The sequence below is a fragment of the Chinchilla lanigera genome, unplaced genomic scaffold (genome assembly GCF_000276665.1).
Source record: "Chinchilla lanigera isolate Chin_1 unplaced genomic scaffold, ChiLan1.0 scaffold00017, whole genome shotgun sequence".
NCBI lineage: Eukaryota > Metazoa > Chordata > Mammalia > Rodentia > Chinchillidae > Chinchilla > Chinchilla lanigera.
In genome coordinates, this window is record NW_004955418.1 from 29,731,652 (window position 1) to 29,748,885 (window position 17,234).

The 17,234-nt window shown below is 42.4% G+C and overlaps 1 protein-coding gene and 1 pseudogene across 1 annotated transcript in view; one reads left to right on the top strand and one right to left on the bottom strand.

The window, feature by feature from the left end:
• LOC102018831 (olfactory receptor 2T29-like) overlaps positions 1 to 17,234 on the bottom strand; it is a 98,635-nt gene that overhangs the window by 41,451 nt on the left and 39,950 nt on the right. The gene's annotated exons all lie outside the window — the stretch shown is intronic.
• On the top strand, positions 823 to 16,129 carry LOC102008107 (annotated as a pseudogene).

A 17,234-nucleotide genomic window follows, 5' to 3' on the forward strand; every position in this document is an offset into this window, starting at 1 on the left:
GAACAAACTTAAGGAAACTGAAACTTAAGCTTTAAAATGGCACTAGGGTACAGAACGGTGTGGATTTGGTTCCCTTTGCCGTATCACTTCAGCACTGAGTCACACCCTAGCCCTCCTTTGTCTTATGCTCCATTTAAAATTATGAACCAAGAGCTAAAAGTATTGTGGAGGAGAGGTGGCTGTACCCAGGAGTTGCTCCAGGAGCCACAGCCACAAGCGGCAGGTGCGAGGCTGTGTGTGCACACTGGGGTGCAAGAGCCACAGCACCACAGCCTGAGGGAGTCAGCCGCTGACTGAAATCAAACAATACTGGTAACCAGAGAGACAAGTGATGGGAACAGCACAGTCCGGTCCTGAACGCCCGCAGCTCGGAGATGAAGCGGGTCTTCCCTGCAGTGCGGTGGCAGGAGGACTCAGTGGTCTCCTGAGACCTCTGGGTCCACACTGGGGTGGGGAGTCAGCTCTTGCACATGATTGAAGAGAGACAGGAGTGGCAGTCCCTGTCCTGTCCTCCAGACCTAGAGGTGGTCAGAGCAGGAAGCCCCCTTAGAAGCACCCGCCTGGCCAGAGCCGGAGAAAACGATCCCCATCAGAACAGGGGCAGGAGCTGGCGTGAGCAGCTCCCTCTGCCTAGACACAGAAACCCCATGTCGGCCGTGGCTCTAAATTGTAACCACCGCTGTGCTGCAGAGAGGAGGGACTGGCCACCGACCTTAATGACTAGTAGGCTCTGGACAGGTAGTGACTGGGACATGGAGAGCGACCCTGTGTCCCAGCACGCAGGACCCTGAAGTCTGGGCTGAGGGAGCCACCCTGGTGCTGATGGGGCAGAGCACACAGTTTGAGCACAGTGCGGGGGTGCGTGGCCAGACAGTGAGTCAGCTGCAGCAATGGGACGGGGTCCTTCTGTGGGAGGGTCCTGCAGGGGCCCTGGGAAGCCAGGCCTCAGAAACCTCCAATGCACAGTCCCTATGCACCCACCTTCCTGTTGATCTGCCTGGAGCCCTAGGAGTGAAGACAGTGGCAGTCACTGCTGGCCACACCTCCTGGAGCATCTATGCACTACGACAGATGCTGCAGGGTTGGCGCCCCCTCCACATGGGCCTGTGGGTGGCACAGGTGGCAAACTTGGTGGGCTGTGTGGATTCTCCAGCCCAGTCACTCCAGGGTGTTGAGGAGTTGAAGTCAGTTAATAATCCAACCCCTGAAGCATAGCCAGAGCAATTAGATGAGAGAGAGAGAGAGAGAGAGAGAGAGAGAGAGACAGAGAGAGAGAGAGAGAGAGAAGAGGAATAAAGACAGGAAAGGAAGATGTTAAATTATCATTACTTGTGGATGACATGATACTCTACATAGAAGACTCCCAAAACTCCACCAAGCAAGGGACTTCTAAGTTTAATAACCAAATTCAGCTGTGTAGCTGGATACAAAGTCAACACCCCCCCAAAAAATCAATAGTATTCCTATACACAAACAACAAACACGCTGAGAGGGAAATTAGGGAAACCACACTGTTCAAAATAGCACCCCAAAAAATGAAATACCTAGGAGTCAATCTAACAAAGGAAGTAAAAGATCTATACATTGAAAATTATAGTACTCTGAGAAAAAGTGATTGAAGAGGATATCAGAAAATGGAAAGATAGCCCTGCTCATGGGTAGGAAGAACCAACATAGTGGGAGTGGCCATACTCCCAAAACTGTTACACAAATTCAGTGAAATTTCAATCAAAATATCATTAGCATACTTCACAGAACAAGAGAAAACATTCCTAAAATTCATCTGGAACCAAAAGAGACCTAGAGTAGAGAAAGCAATTCTGAGCAGCAAAAGCAAGGCAGGAGGCATCACAATCCCTGATTTGAAATTATACCACAAAGCTTCTGTGATAAAATCGGCATGGTACTGGCAATACAAAAAGACTTATGGATCAATGGAACAGATTAGAAGATGCAGACACAACTACAAACACACTCAGCTAACATATCTTTCACAAAGGGGACAAACATGTTCACTGGTAGAAAGACACCCTCTTTAATAAATGGTGCTAGAAAAACTGGGTTTCCACATGCCAATGACTACAACTAGACCCATGTCTATCACCATACACTAAACTAAAGCAAAAATTGATCAAAGATCTAAATATTAAAACAGAAACACTAAATCTACTGGAAGAGAAAGTAGGTAGAAATCTTGAAGACATGGATGTAGGCAGAGACTTCATGAACAAGAGCCAAACTGCATGGGAAATATAATTCAAAGATCAACAACTGGGATCTCATCTTATTAAAGAACTTTTTCACATCAAAAGAAATCATCAATGGAGTGGAAAGAAAACTCACAAACTGGGAGAAAAATTTAGCCAATTGTCCCTCAGACAAAACTTATATCTAGAATATATAAAGTATTAAAAAACAAAACAGAAGTTGGGTGTGGTGGCGCATGTCTGTAATCCCAGCACTTGGGAGGCTGAGGCAGCAGGATCGTTGTGAGTTTGAGACCAGCTTGAGCTAAAGTGTGAGCTCAAGGCAAGCCTGAACTGCATAAGGAGATCCTTTCTCAAAAAGACCAAAAAAAAAAAAAAAAAAAAATCAAACCCCCAAAATTCAAAGACCCAATCCAAAAATGGGTATCTGAGATGAAGAAATACAAATGGCAAACAAACATGAAAAAATGTTCACCATCACTGGTCATGTCAGAAATGCAAATTAAAACAATGCTAAGATTCCATCTCACCCCAGAAAGAATGACTATCTTCAAGAAACCAGCCAATAACATGCTGGAGGGACTGTAGGGAAAAAGGAACCCTTCTCTATTGTTATTGGTAATGCAGATGGGGACAACCACTGTGGAAATCAGTGTGGAGATTCCTCAAAAAGCTAGGTTTAGACAGCCCCTTTAACCCAGCAATTCCCCTTCTGGGTATCCACCCAGAAGAATTAAAAACATCGTAGCACAATGATACATGTGCACCTGTGTTTATAACAGCAGAATTTGTCATAGCTAAATCCTGGAAACAATCCAAATGCCCATCAACCAAGGAATGGATAAAAAAGATGTGTTATTTTCACACAATGGAGTATTACTCAGCCATAAAGAAGGATAAACTTGAGATTTTATAGGTAAATGGATGCAACTTGAGACTCTAATCATGAATAAAATAAATCAGACTCACATGTAAACATCATACTCTCTCCCTGATATGAGAAACTGAGAGAGTAAATAACGTCTAAAATGTATAACATATATTGTGAGGTGGGAAGAAATTGTTCAAAGGGAAAGGAGAACTAGCATGGGAGAAAGAGAAAAGGATGGGAGGGAAAGGGGACTGGGAAGCAAGTCAGTTACATTATTAGTGCTTCTTAGCTCATTGAAAGGGAAGATTTATGCTAATATTGATTGGAGAAAATTTTAATGCCCATATCTTGTACACTGAATAACTACTTTAAAGATAACAATATGCAGCGTATTAACTGTTGCTATTCTTCTACTGTTTTGTTATGAAATTTTGTTTTACCTTTTTCTCATTAAAAAAAATTGAGCCAACCACTGGCCGATCTGACCATGTTCCCAGCACAACCACACAGAAATGGAGCTTGGCCCCTGTGAACTCTACATGATCTGTTATGTTTTGCTTTATTTTTTGAAACAGGGTCTCACTATGTAGTTCAGGCTGGTTTTGAACTCACTAAGTAGCCCGTGGCCCCAAACTTGCAGGTGATCCTCCTGCCTCAGCCTCCTGAGTGTTGGGATTGGAGGTGTGTGCACTACCACACTCAGTCAAAGTCTCTCCTGTTTGACCTGAGGCAGAAATTAATCTGGTCTACTTTAGACTCCAATGTAAACATCATCACTTGGAGGAATGTTGAACTGGGTTCTTAATTCTTTTTTTGTCATTGTTATTGTTATTGTTTCCTTAGTGTTTCTTTTGGAAATAATTTATTTATTTATTTATTTATTTTTTCTTTTGGTTTTTCTCCGGTACTGGGAATCGAACTCACGACCTTGTGCTTGCCAGGCAGGTGCTTTGCCACTGAGCTAAATCCCCAGCCCCTGGAAAGAATTTAGAAGGTTTAGATGTGATCCTAAGAGCTTACGAGTGGTAGTCATTGCTTTTACCTCTATAGTGTCTTACCAGGTCATCATGTTCCACAGTGTCTTCCATTGACCTGACAGTTCTTCTTCACTGGGGGTTGCTTCTGGAGTCTTCTGCCATTGGGTTTCTGCTAGGTTATCAATTAGAGATGATCTCTACAAAGCCTCTCATAATTTCCATGTGTATTTCCTTCTCTTCTTTTTGCTTTCCACCTCCAACCATAATTATAATCTCCCAAATCCTTCCTCCCTTCTTCAAAGCATAAAAGATACAGTCAAACTCTATTTTCTTTTTCTTTCTTCTCCTATCTGTGAGCCTATTGTTCATCATTACTATTTCTTCATCTCCCTTGATTATTGAAGAGTTGAGAACATTTTAAACAGGTTTTAAATTATGTGTTGATGTATGATAGATTCTTTGGTTGTTGATATTAATAACAGCTGTTCTCTTCACAATATGGTACTAGGGACTGATCCTAGAACTTCAAAAATGTTGAGTATATGTCTACACAGCAAATCATACCTGAGCCAAGGACACAACATAGGGAGGAAACCACTTGGTAAAGACATCTCCATAGAATGGTAGAGCTTTCTTTCCCAACTGGTCTAAAACCTGACACATAAAGTCACAAGAATCATGAGAAAACAAGCAAGAAGATGCCCCCAAAATTCCTAACTTCCCATAGGCTGATGTCATGGGCACTGGAATGGATAGCTTTCTAGACAAAAAATTCAAAAACTGAATAGATAAATTAATTAAAGTGAGAAAAGAGGAGATAAACAAGAAGCTGAATGAATCAACTGCTAAGATGATCAATAAACAAGGAATGAGCAGCTGGATGAATTAAGGAAGACAAAAGATCATGTAAAGTACAAAAGACCACTTCAATGAAGAAGTAAAGGGTACGAAAACGAATCAACAAGAAACACTGAACATGAAAAGCTCAACCGAAGTGTGGCAGTAAGCAAGGTCAGTTAGATATTCAGGGCTTGAGCACAAGGCTGATATATAAGAACATTTATTCAGTGGTACCCAGAATACAAGAGACAATCAAGATATACACTAATAGGTCCCAATGACTGTGAGAATAAAGTGAAGGATCACTAGTCTGAAGAAGACTAATGGTATTAAAATATTATTCACTGAAATTATGTCAGAAAAATCCCCAGGGCTAAGAATGGGTTGTTTACCCAGAGAGAGGTGGTATTTACAATGCCCAATAGGTATAAGCAGAAAAAACCTCTACATGACACATCATAATCAAAAATCCCAGAAATTCAGAACAAGCAGAATACTGAGAGCAGTTAAAGGAAACACCAAAGGACCTAGCGCAGCAAACCCATAAGGATAACAGCAGATTTCTCAACAGAAAACTTAAAGCCCAGGAGAGATTGGAGTGAAGATGCTTTAGCCCTAAAAAGCAATAATTCCCAATCCATGTTCCTATATCCTACAAAACTATCCTTCAAAACTAATGGACAAATAAAGACCTTTCATGATAAAGATAAACTGACGACCACCAAGCCAGCATTGCAGGAAACTTAAGGTAAAACTTTAGGTCACTTAAGGTGACCTTAAATGGGGATAAGCAGGACAACATCTAGGGGCCCAAGGGAAAGAATAAACCAGGAACAGTTGCATGTATGATAGCTTCAAAAAAGTAATAACCTAGGAATCAGCCTACCCAAAAAAGTGAAAAACATCTATGATGGAAACCACAGCACTATGAAAAAATAAATTGAAGGTGTTAGAAGATGAAGATATTTAGAGAAGGGGAGGGTTGGCGCACACCCATTCACCTTCTGGGGCTGCTTCCGGGACTATTTCCCTACTGCGTTGCCACCAAGCTACCTCGGCATAAGACAGTTTCCCATCAAGTTCTCCCACTCCCTCGGGCTCTGTCAGAACAGCCCTTTTCGACTTCCCCTGCAGGAAATGGACAGGAAATGGGACACACAGTGTGACTGTACCTCCAAGCCAGCCTGCAGTGGGTGTCAGTCTTAGCTGTGTCACTATTCAGATGATAAATTACATGACCATGGCTTTTACGAATAAATTCTCAGAAGACAGATGTGTACAGGCTAGCGGAGACCATTTCTCTAAGAAATTAACGCAATGCATAACGTGCTAAACTCAGTGACGATGTGGGAGTTCCTCGCTGCACACTTTGTCATCATCCTCCTGGCAGGCCGTCAGGTGTCTCCGCTCCTGAAATATTGCCAATTCCTGCCTCTCTCTGTCAAGAAAAAGGATTGAAAACCTTGGCGGTGAAACATCAGTTTCCATCGCTTTGTAACACCTTCCCCCTGCCTGTACCACCCCAATCAACAAGTGTGGAGCCTCTAAGGGTTGCTGTGGTCATCAGCCTAGGGGCGGCACAGTTGGGTGGGCCTGGCTCAGGGTCTGCGGTCAGCTCCAGGAGGGACTGCAGTCACTTCCAGCCACGACGGGGCGGGATCTTCTGAAGCTCTCTCATATTCCTCACAGTGAGTGATCTAGGAATGCACACACATGTGACCCCCCCACCCCACAGCCATGCTATCATCTTTCCGTAACCTGTTCTCAGAAGTAAAATCCACTGCTTCTGCAGGATTCCATTTACTGGAAGCCACATAATGAGTTCAGCCAACACCCAGGAGAGGTTACTACAGGCAGGAGGTGGGGGAATCCCCAAGGCCATCTTAGAGACTGCAGAGCCCAGAAGAAAACATAAAATTCCCACCTTTCCTGTCTACCAATCCCATCATTCTAAGGGCCTGCTAGAAAAATAACATGTTTCATTCATAAGTTTGCCAAATTCAGTTGAAGACTGTGGTTTCCTGATTCTGTTTGAAAACTCTATTGAAAAGACACAGGTCCTGACCCCTCGGGCAGGAACTCTCCCCCTGGAGGCACAGAGGAGGCAGTGCCCACTGGCTGCTCTGAGCTCCAGGGTCGTCCATGGCTGTGTGGGTGGGTGAGGGGGCACCGAGTGCTGGAGACCGCGCTGTGCCAGGGTTAAACCTCTGACCACAGTGCTCTTTTGATTTGTAATCTCTGCAGGCAAGATAAGGCTGTGACTGCAGACAAATCTCACCCAAAGGATTCCAGAGCAATACAACTGTTAAGCTTACACTAAGTTCTCTTAACTGGCAAAATTTACTGCTTGGAGAAGTCTTTGATCTAAACTTCCAGGGTCCTGCTCGGTTCTTGGCTTACCTCAGTATCCCTTTCCTTTGTTTAGAAACCCGGTAAATACAGTGAGCTGGAAAACTCGTGGCCTTATCTTCCAGAGAGTTCTGACTTCCTCGATTCCCCCAAAACCATATTCCATTGTCTTTTTACTTTTTTTTAATTACTTTTTTGTTGGTTTGTTTGTTTGTTTGGGGTTTTTTGGTACCAGGAATCAAATTCAGGACCTTGCACTTGCCACGCAGGCACTTATGCCTCTGAGCTGTATTGCTGGCCTCTTCTTTTTACTTAAGCCTTCACCATAACTTGTTTTAAGAGATTGAGGATGAGGCCAAGACCCCAATAACCAGGCACTGGGACACAACTGACACAGAACAACAAACATGAAACACAGAAACGAGGAAGCTGCCCTAACTCAGTCACCGCTCCTGTTGCAGGTCTGCGGAGCACAGCAGATGCTGCTCAAACCACAAGGGCCCGGCTGTCCTAAGACGCAGCCAGCAGGAGCTGGGAGTCCTACGACAGAAAGAAGGATGAAGGATAGGGTAGAGCTGGCTGTGAGGCTGTGTAGCCACACATCCTGAGAACAGCAGCTCAGACCCCTGGAGCGTGGGTCAAGCCCCACAAGGGACCCAGCGGCTCCTGCGCACGGAGTCACAGGCAGCGTTAGCAGCTCTGTCTGGGTCATTCACCCCAACCAATACAACAGCAGAGCTGCCTCCTTTCTGTACTCAGTCGTTCTCTGTTTTTCTGCTTTGCCAGGTTGCTTTTTTGTCAATAATTTCTTTGTATAACAAAAGTTGGTCTTTTGTGCAGGTGCATATGCATGTAGCTGTGACATCAGTGTTCTTTTTCTGCTCCTCACGCTCTGCTTTGTTCTGTCACACACCCCTCGCACCCCGTGGTGGCTTCCTGGGAAAGCCAAGTCTGTCTGGCAGCTCCATTAACACCCAAGCACATTCTATGCCTTCCCTGTCCCATCTAGACTTCCTTTTTCTCTCTGTTCTCGTTGCTCCCTTACATACCTTCTGCCTCCTCTGCTCTCCACTTTCTGTTTCCTTTTGCATTTGCCCCTTTTTCTATTTTTCTCTCTATTTCCCCCCTCTTTTCTCTATAAACTCTTTGAAAAAACTGATTATAATTAACACAATTTTTCTAGCTCACCGCACTACATTATTCTCTCTTTTCTTGTGTGAATGAAGCAATGCAGGCATTGTAACCCAGTTACGAAGTACTGGATGCTCACTGGCCAGCTTCTGCCACGCTGATGTCCCTGTGCATGCTCTTTCCCCTCAGCAGTGCCAGGAGCTGGACTCGGTGTGAGAGCAGACTGGGGCGAAGAAGAACAAGATGCCTCCAGGACAACATCATTCCCACAAAACTGATCCCACAGACACCGAGATGGATGGAACTCCTGAAAAAGAATTTTAAAAACTGACAGTTACGACAATCAATGAGGCCAAAAGGAAGTCCAAGAAGCAATTGAGAAATTAATTACTAGAGTGAGCAGTGAGCCCAAAGAAGAGACCCAAATAAGCAGCTGCCACAGTTCAGCGAGACTCCGGAGGATACACAAGGCCACGTAGGGAAAGAGGCAGGAGTCCCAAAAGAGAACCAAGCAGAAAGCAGGCGGATGAAAACATCAACACATCAGATAAAAATCTCAATGCAAAGTCTACGTGGTAGACCAGGTCAATTACAAGAACGTATCAGGACTTGCAGACAGGGTGGAAATACTAAAACATTCACGTGTAATCAAAGAGAAAAGGATAAGAAGTGAACAGCCACGCAAAGGTAGTTGGCTACATCTACAAGAAATAACTTAAGACTCAGTGATCTTGAAGAAGGCATCAAAATATAGGCTAGCAGCTTTAAAAGGTATCCACTGAAATTACTGCAGGTTACTAGGGAGACCTGGGGAATGGGATAGATTCCCAAGTAAAGGAGGCATTAAAACCTGAAATGACACAACCAGTAACCACTCTCCAAGACACACCATGGTCAAAAATAATAGAAATTCAGAGCAAAGAAACAACCTAAGAAGCTACGAGAGAGAAGCACCAAACCTTTGCAAGGGCCAACAAATCAGTGTAACAGCAGAGTTCTCAACAGAAACCTGCAAGCCCTGGAGTGCTTAGAACAAAGTTCTCCAAACCTTGAAAGAAAATAAGTGTCAACCCAGGTTACTGTATCCTGCAAAGTTATCCTTCCAATCAAAGAAGAAAAAAAGAACTTTCATGGTAAGTACAAATTAGAGAAATGGATGGCTGCTAAGCCAGCACTGCAGAAAATACTTAAGATTTCACTGATCAGAAAGAGAAACCCCCAGCCGCCTCAGGGCTGACAGGCGGCGCTTCTGGAAGGGGATTCGCTAGGTCTGGTCAGCAAAGCAGGTCCCGGGGGCGTGGCCCGGCAGGGTCCCTCTGCCTTCCAGCCCCTCCCTCTTGCTCTGCTTCCCTCCTGTAGGACCCAAGCAGTTCTCCTCAGCCCACGCTCTTCCACCGTGACTTCCTGCTTTGGAGCCGGCCGACATGAACGGTAACGATGAGCCAAAACAAACCTCTCTTTCTTTCAGTTGTGGGTGTCAAGAATTCTGTCTCAGGGACAAGGGAGTGACTAAGACAGATTTTAGTACCAGAGAAGTAGGTTGTTGCTGTGATTGTATCTCATGCTGTAGCCAGAAGCCTTTGGAACTGGTTCACAGGAGTTTGGGAAGATTTGTTATTACTCAAGACTAGGTGTGGTTTTGGTTTTGCAGTATTTCCAAGCATGTATATATATATATGAATTTTTTAAAAATTAGCCAGTTGTGGGGGCATATGCCTGTGATCCCAGCACTCAGGAGGCTCAGATAGGAGAATTTCTGTGAGTTTGAGCCCAGCCTGAACTACACAGTGACATCCTGTCTCAAAAAATTTTGTTTAATTCATTAAGTTTACTGGTACTCAAAGCCATCTATGACAATCCAACAGCCAACAATATTCTCATTGGAAAAAAACTGAAAGCTTTTACTTTAAAATTGGGAACAAGACAAGGATGTCTGGTGTCACCACTCCTGTTCAATACAGTTCTGGAACCACTAGCCAGAGCAATTAGACAAGAGAGAGAAATAAAAGGAATACAGATACGAAAGGAAGAAGTAAAACTATCACTACTTGCAGATGACATGATACTTTACATGGAACCCCAAAAACTCCACAAGAAGACTCCTTGAATAAATCAACAAATTCAGCAGGGTAGCTGGATACAGAGTCAACACCCAGAAATCGATAGCATTCCTACACACAAACAACAAACAGACTGAGAGAGAACTTAGGGAAATCATACCTTTCATAACATCCAAGAAACTGAAATATTTAGAAATCAATCTAACAAAAGAAGTAAAAGATCTATTCAATGAAAACTGCACTACTCTGAAAAAAGGAGATCGAAGAAGATTTCAGTAAATGGAAAAATATTCCTTGCTCATGGATGGGAAGAACCAACATTGTGAAAATGACCATACTCCCAAAATTGCCATACTCCCAAAATTGCTGTGCAGATTCAATGCAATTCCCATTCAACTACCATTATCATACCTCACAGATCTATAGAAAACATGCTTTAAATTCATTTGGAACCAGAAGAGACCCAGAATAGCAAAAGCAATCCTGGAATCACAATCCCTGACCTGAAATTATACCACAAAGCTACTGTAATAAATCAACCTGGTACTGGTTAAAAAACAGACCTGAGGATCAATGGAACAGACTAGAAGGAACAGCCACAACCAAAAACACACTCAGCCACCTCATCTTTGATAAAGGGGCCAAACAAACTCACTGGAAGAACGATAGCCTCTTTAATAAATGGTGCTGGAAAAATTGCCTTGCCACCTGCCAAAGACTGAAAATAGACCCAAGCCTAGCACCATGCACCAAACTCCAGTCAGAATGGATCACAGATCTCTATATTAAAACAGAAACACTAAATCTATTGGAAGAGAAAGTAGGTAAAATCTTGAAGACATAGGGGTAGGCAGAGAGTTCATGAACAAAAACCAAACTGCATGTGAAATACTTTAAAGAATCAACAACTGGGATCTCATCCTACTGAAAAGTTTCTGCACATCTAAAGAAATCACCAGCAGAGTAAAAAGAAAACCCACAAATCTGGAGAAAATTTTAGCTGACTGTCCCTCAGACAAAGGACTTCTGTCTAGAACATATAAAGAATTAAAAAATATTAGGCCCCCCACCAAATTCAATGACCCAATGCAAAAATGGGCTGCTGAGATGAATACACACTTCTCAGATAATGAAATACAAATGGCAAATGAAGACAAGAGAAAATGTTCAACATCATTTGTCATTTGAGAAATGCAAATTAAAACAACATTGAAATTATACCTTTTCCAGTAAGAATGGCTAGCATTAAGAAATCAACCAATAACAAATGCTGGCGAGGTTGTGGAGAAATAGGAACCCTTCTCCACTGCTGGTGGGAACGCAGACTGGTGAAACCACTGTGGAAATCAGTTTGGAGATTCCTCAGGAAACTAGGACTAGAGGTCCCATTCAACCCAGATATTCCCCTTCTGGGTATTTTCCCAGATGATCTAAAAACATCATATCAGAGTGATATATGTGCACCTATGTTCATAGCAGCACAATTTGTAATTGCTAAATTGTGGAAGCAACCCAAATGTGCATCCACTGAGGACTGGATAAAAAAAATTGTGGTACATTTATATAATGGAATATTACTCAGCTACAAAGAAAGATAAACTCGAGGCTTTTATAGGCAAATGGTCACAACTAGAGACCATACTCATAAACGAAATAAATCAGACCTGCATGTGCAAGCACCACATTGTCTCACTAGTGTAAAACCTGAGAGAGTTAATAAAAACTTGGAGGTATGATAGACATTGTGAAATGAAAGGAAAATGTTCCAGGGTAAAGGGCAACTGGGATGTGGGAAAAGAAAAGGAAAAGAAGGAGAAATACATACAGAGAAGGAAAAGAAGAAGAAATACATACAGGATTATGTATACACAGGATAGTTAACATAGTTGATCTACCATCTTCTATTTCTTTGCTGAAAGAAACAGTTAATGAGTCCTTGATTGATCAATACTGAATGTCTCTATTTGTTTTCATGAGAAACCGCTTTGAAGATATCAATATGTAATACAACAAGCATTGTTAATTTCCTACCACTTTGTTTGTAACTCTGTATGGTTTGTATTGTTCTTTTGCTATTTTGTAAATGGTTGTCTGTCTGTTAATGTTTTTCTCCTTTTATTTTTAAAATTAAAAAAATGAAAACAGCAGAAAAAAGTTTACTGGTACATTTTAGGTACACATTATGACCACGTTCCTCATAGGGAATTTGTACTTGTAGTGATAGATCTGAATTCTTCCTTTTGCTCCATTCCCCTACTCTCCCTTCTGCTCCTCTTCCCTTACTTACTACAAAAGTTTTGCTTCTGTGTTTTCCTTCTTTTCTCATTTTTTTCTTTTCCCTTTCTTTCTTCCCCCTTTCCCCTTCCTAGTTCCCCTTCCCAATTGAACATTTTCTTTCTATTCCGCAATATCTTTTATACATTTTGGTCCTTATTTATACATTTTGTTTCTCACACCAGAGAAACAATGTGATATTTACACATGTGTGTCTGATTTATTTCACTTAAGAGGATGGTCTCAAGGTACATCCATTTACTTAAAAATGTCTCAAGTTTACTCTGCTTTATGGCTGAGTAGTACTCCACTGTACAAAAAAACCCACATCTTCTTTATCCATTCATTGGTTGATGGGCACTTGAGCTGTTTCCAAGATTTAGCTACTACAAACTGTGCTGCTATAAACATGGGTGTGCATATATCGCTGTGGTATGATGTTTTTTATTCTTTTAGGAAAATACCAAGAAGGGGGGGAGCTGGGTCAAATGGAACCTCTAGTCTTAGTTTTTTGAGGAAGCCTCACACTGATTTCCACAGTGGTTTCACCAGTCTACACTCCCATCAAGAGTGGAGAAGGGGTCCTTTTTCCTCACAGCTCTGCCAGCATTTGTTACTGATTGGTTAATTTGATGATAGCCATTCTTTCTGGGGTGAGATGGAATCTCAGCATTTTTAAAATTTGCATCTCTTGAATGACCAGTGATAGTGAACATTTTTTCATACATTTATTTGCATTTCTATTTCTTCATCTGAGAAACGTATTCATCTCAGATGCACATTTTTGAATCGGGCCTTTAAATTTATGGGGTCTGATTTGTTTCAATTCTGTTATGTATTCTAGATATTAGTCCTTTATCTACAGAATAGCTGGCAAAAATTTCTTCCCACCCTGTGGGTTGTCCCTTCACTCTGTTGATGACTTCTTTTTCTGTGCAAAGATGACATCACAGTTGTTGATTCTTTGTCATATTTCTCATGTGATTGAAATTTTATTCATAAAATCTGCCTACACCTATGTCTTCAAGAGTTGCACCTATTCCCTCTTCCAGCAGATTTAGTGTTTCTGTTTTAATGTATAGATCTTTGATCCATTTTTATTTTACTTTGGTGCATGGTGAGAAGCATGTGTCTAGGTTTAATCTCTAGCATGTGGAAAGCCAGTTTTCCCAGCACCATTTATTAAAGAGGCTGTCTTTGTTCCAGTGAAGGTGTCAAAGATAAGGTGGCTGAGTGTGTTTGGAGTTGTTTTTGCATCTTCTAATCTATGCTACTGACCCCGAGTCTAGTGTGGCTTTGTTTTGCATTTGTTTGTTTTGCCAGCACCATGCTGTTTTTTCACGGTAGCTTTGTAGTATAATTTCAAGTCAGGAATTGTGATGCTTCTGCCTTACCTTTGTTGTCTAGAATTTTTTTTTGCTATTCTAGGTCTCTTTTGGTTCCAAATAAATTTTAGGATTGTTTTCACTAATTCTGTGGAGTACACTACTTCTATTTGGATTGGGATTGCATTAAATTTGTACAACAATTTTGGGAATAAGGCCATTTTCACTATGCTGCCTCTTCCTCCCCATGAGCAAGGGATATGCTTCCGTTTTCTGATATCCTCTTTGATTTCCTTCTTCAGAGTACTTTAGTTTTCAATGTAAAGATCTTTTACTTCCTGACAGTAACTTCTCCTCTGCAGAAGGCAGATATTAGGTAGCGTCACTAGCATCTTCCAAATTTGAAGAAAGCTGACACAATTGAATGCTGCATGCCTAGCCTCTCTTCAAACTTTCTATGTGCTCCTTGAGGAGTGCAGTTTGAGAAGGACCTGAGTATCTCCCGCTCTCAACTGTGGCTCTGGGTGCAGTCAGTCATTCATTGTCTGGCTCCTGGTACCGGTCTATGCATGCAGTCCTTTTCTGTGTCACAGCATCCTGCATCAAATACTGCCCTGCCCTGCTCACTCTAGGGATATTCAGGACAGCTGGCATTGCGTGCACCCAATAGAGAGGCTGCATGCATGGCAAGCTAGCAAAGCTCAGGAATACGGAAAGTCATCTGTATACCAGCAACACACACCAAATACGCATGAATAACCCATGCTTTTGTCCTTCGATGACTGCTGGCCACCCTAGCCTGGGAGTTTCTCACCACTCTTCTCAAAGAGTCCATCCAATGCTGTGCCCGCCTCGTCTGGTTTGTTTACATCCACCACAAGTGCACGTTAATATTGCATGCAGAGTTTTTACTCTTTCAGCCATCAGCCTCAGGAACTCACATTTTGCACCCCAATGTATTTTTCCTTCCCCCAAAAGAAGTTTTTCTACAATGAAAACTCTAATCCTAGCTGTTCAACATTGTTCTTATTTTTTCTTTACACTGATAATGATGTTCAAAGGAGACATTTTCACAAAGCTATAAGAAAAATAAAAGCAGCGCACCTGGTCAGGAGCACACACATTTTCGTCTTCCCCACACCTCTCGTTCAGGTCAGGTGTTGAGAAGACAGGTGGTGGGAATGAAGTACTGACAGCTTTCTTTCTCCAAGGGCTTTTCCCAGAACTTCGATTCATTGGCATCCTCATTGTTTCCATTCTTCTGATCTACATCATCGCGTTTGCTTGGAACACCATCCTTATCCTCTTAATCTGGGTAGATCTCACCTGAACACCCCCAAGTACATTGTCCTTAGCCATCTCAGCTTACTGATCTGGCTTTAATTTCCACCAGTCATCAACTTTTTTTCTGAGAAGAAAGACATTTCCAACGTTGGCTGTAGAGCCCAGATTTTCTTCTTTTATGCCGTTGCTGGTGGTGAGTGTCTCCTTTTGACACTCATGTCTTATGACCACTATGTGTCCATCTGCTACCCCCTGAGATAGCAGGTCATCGTGAGCTCCAGAGTCTGGAGATGGCCCTCTTCTCCTGGGGTGGAGGTGTCATGAATTCTCTCATCAATACCATCTACTCCTTGCATTTCTCCTTCTGTGGCTCCAAGGAAATGCACTATTTTGGCAAGATGCCTGCCCTCCTGAAACTCGCTTGTGAGGACACTTCCTTGTATGAAACAGTGGTGTTAGTTATTCTTCTTCCCCTAAGAGTTATCACATCTTCCTATGTGCTCACTCACCCTCCCCACAGGCCAGGAGGAAAGCACTGGCCTCCTGTTCCTCTCAACTGGCTGTGGTGAGCCTCTACTATGGGCCAGGCATGATCATCTACAAGGCTCCCTGCTCATTTCACACATCAGAGCAAGATGAAATACTCTCCATGATTAGCACCGTCTTTATGCCTGTGCTCAACCAGCTCATTTACAGCCAGAGAAGCAAGGAGGTGCTGGCTGTTCTGAGAAAAGTAATGAGTCAAAGAATCATTTTCAAGTGTAAGCAAGTAGCTTCATACAGCTACAGAAACTTTGGAGCCACGGGGTAGATGTGAGCCAAGTATGTCTTCATGCTTGTAGACTCTACCTGTAAATATTTACTTACTATGGTCTTCCTGTGATCTTCACTTATAACGTGACAGGACTGACCTGAAAATCCAAATGTCTGGACATGACTGTAGCATGGACACCTGCTAGGTGTGTGAAAAATAAGAACATACAGTTAACTGCTCTGTGCCAATTAAGAAACTGCACTTGGCCTTGGAGATCATCTTCAAATTCTGTGACACTACCAGAGGACATATCAGTTTCAAGCTTTAATTCATATATTTTGAAGCAAATTTTTGAAGTTCCCACTTTTAAAATTCTCATGATAACACCTGCTTAATGATAAATATTGAGACTTTTCTTTAGTTGTTGTTAAATTGCTCTGGGTGTTTGAAAGGTGTTCCTGCTCCATTTTTGGTAGACATTTGCTTTTCTACAAAATAATCTGTATCAATAAAGACAGTGTCAAAAAGAAAACAAAGGACCTTCAGGTTTTCAACTAATCGAGGCTGAGAACCAGTAATGATAATGTGCTCTGTAACACATACTTCCATGTCCCTGGGAGACCATGGGAAGAGCTTCTTATTTGCATACATCAGAAAACTGATAGGAGAACTTGTGTGAAATTGAGGAGTTGTAGGCTGCCTCCAAATTTGTAGGTCACAGCTCCAGGACATAGGATCTCCACATGAGAACAGGATCCTCCCCAAATAATCCTTGCCAATGAGTGCTAAACCTGGACACTTACTGAATACAGCTTGTCACATGTTCAAATAAAATATATATGGAAAAACTGATGAACTGAAAGTTCTACATTATATAGACACCACCCCCAAAGATTTATTCTGTGAACTAATTATCTTGTTTTTAATGTGATGATTTGGACATCATGAATATATTGTCTCTCAGGGTTCAGTGAATGCTGCTCTTGTCCACTCTTCTGGATCTTCCACAAAGCTAGCTAGCTCCTTGGGATCCTTCCTCCTCATCTTTGCCTTCCTGCCATCCATGTTCTCCACAAAGGAATGGCTAACAAGGACTACTGCTTAGCATGCGAAGTTCTAACCCGTCTCATGGCCAAGAGTGTATAAGCTGAGATAAAGCCAC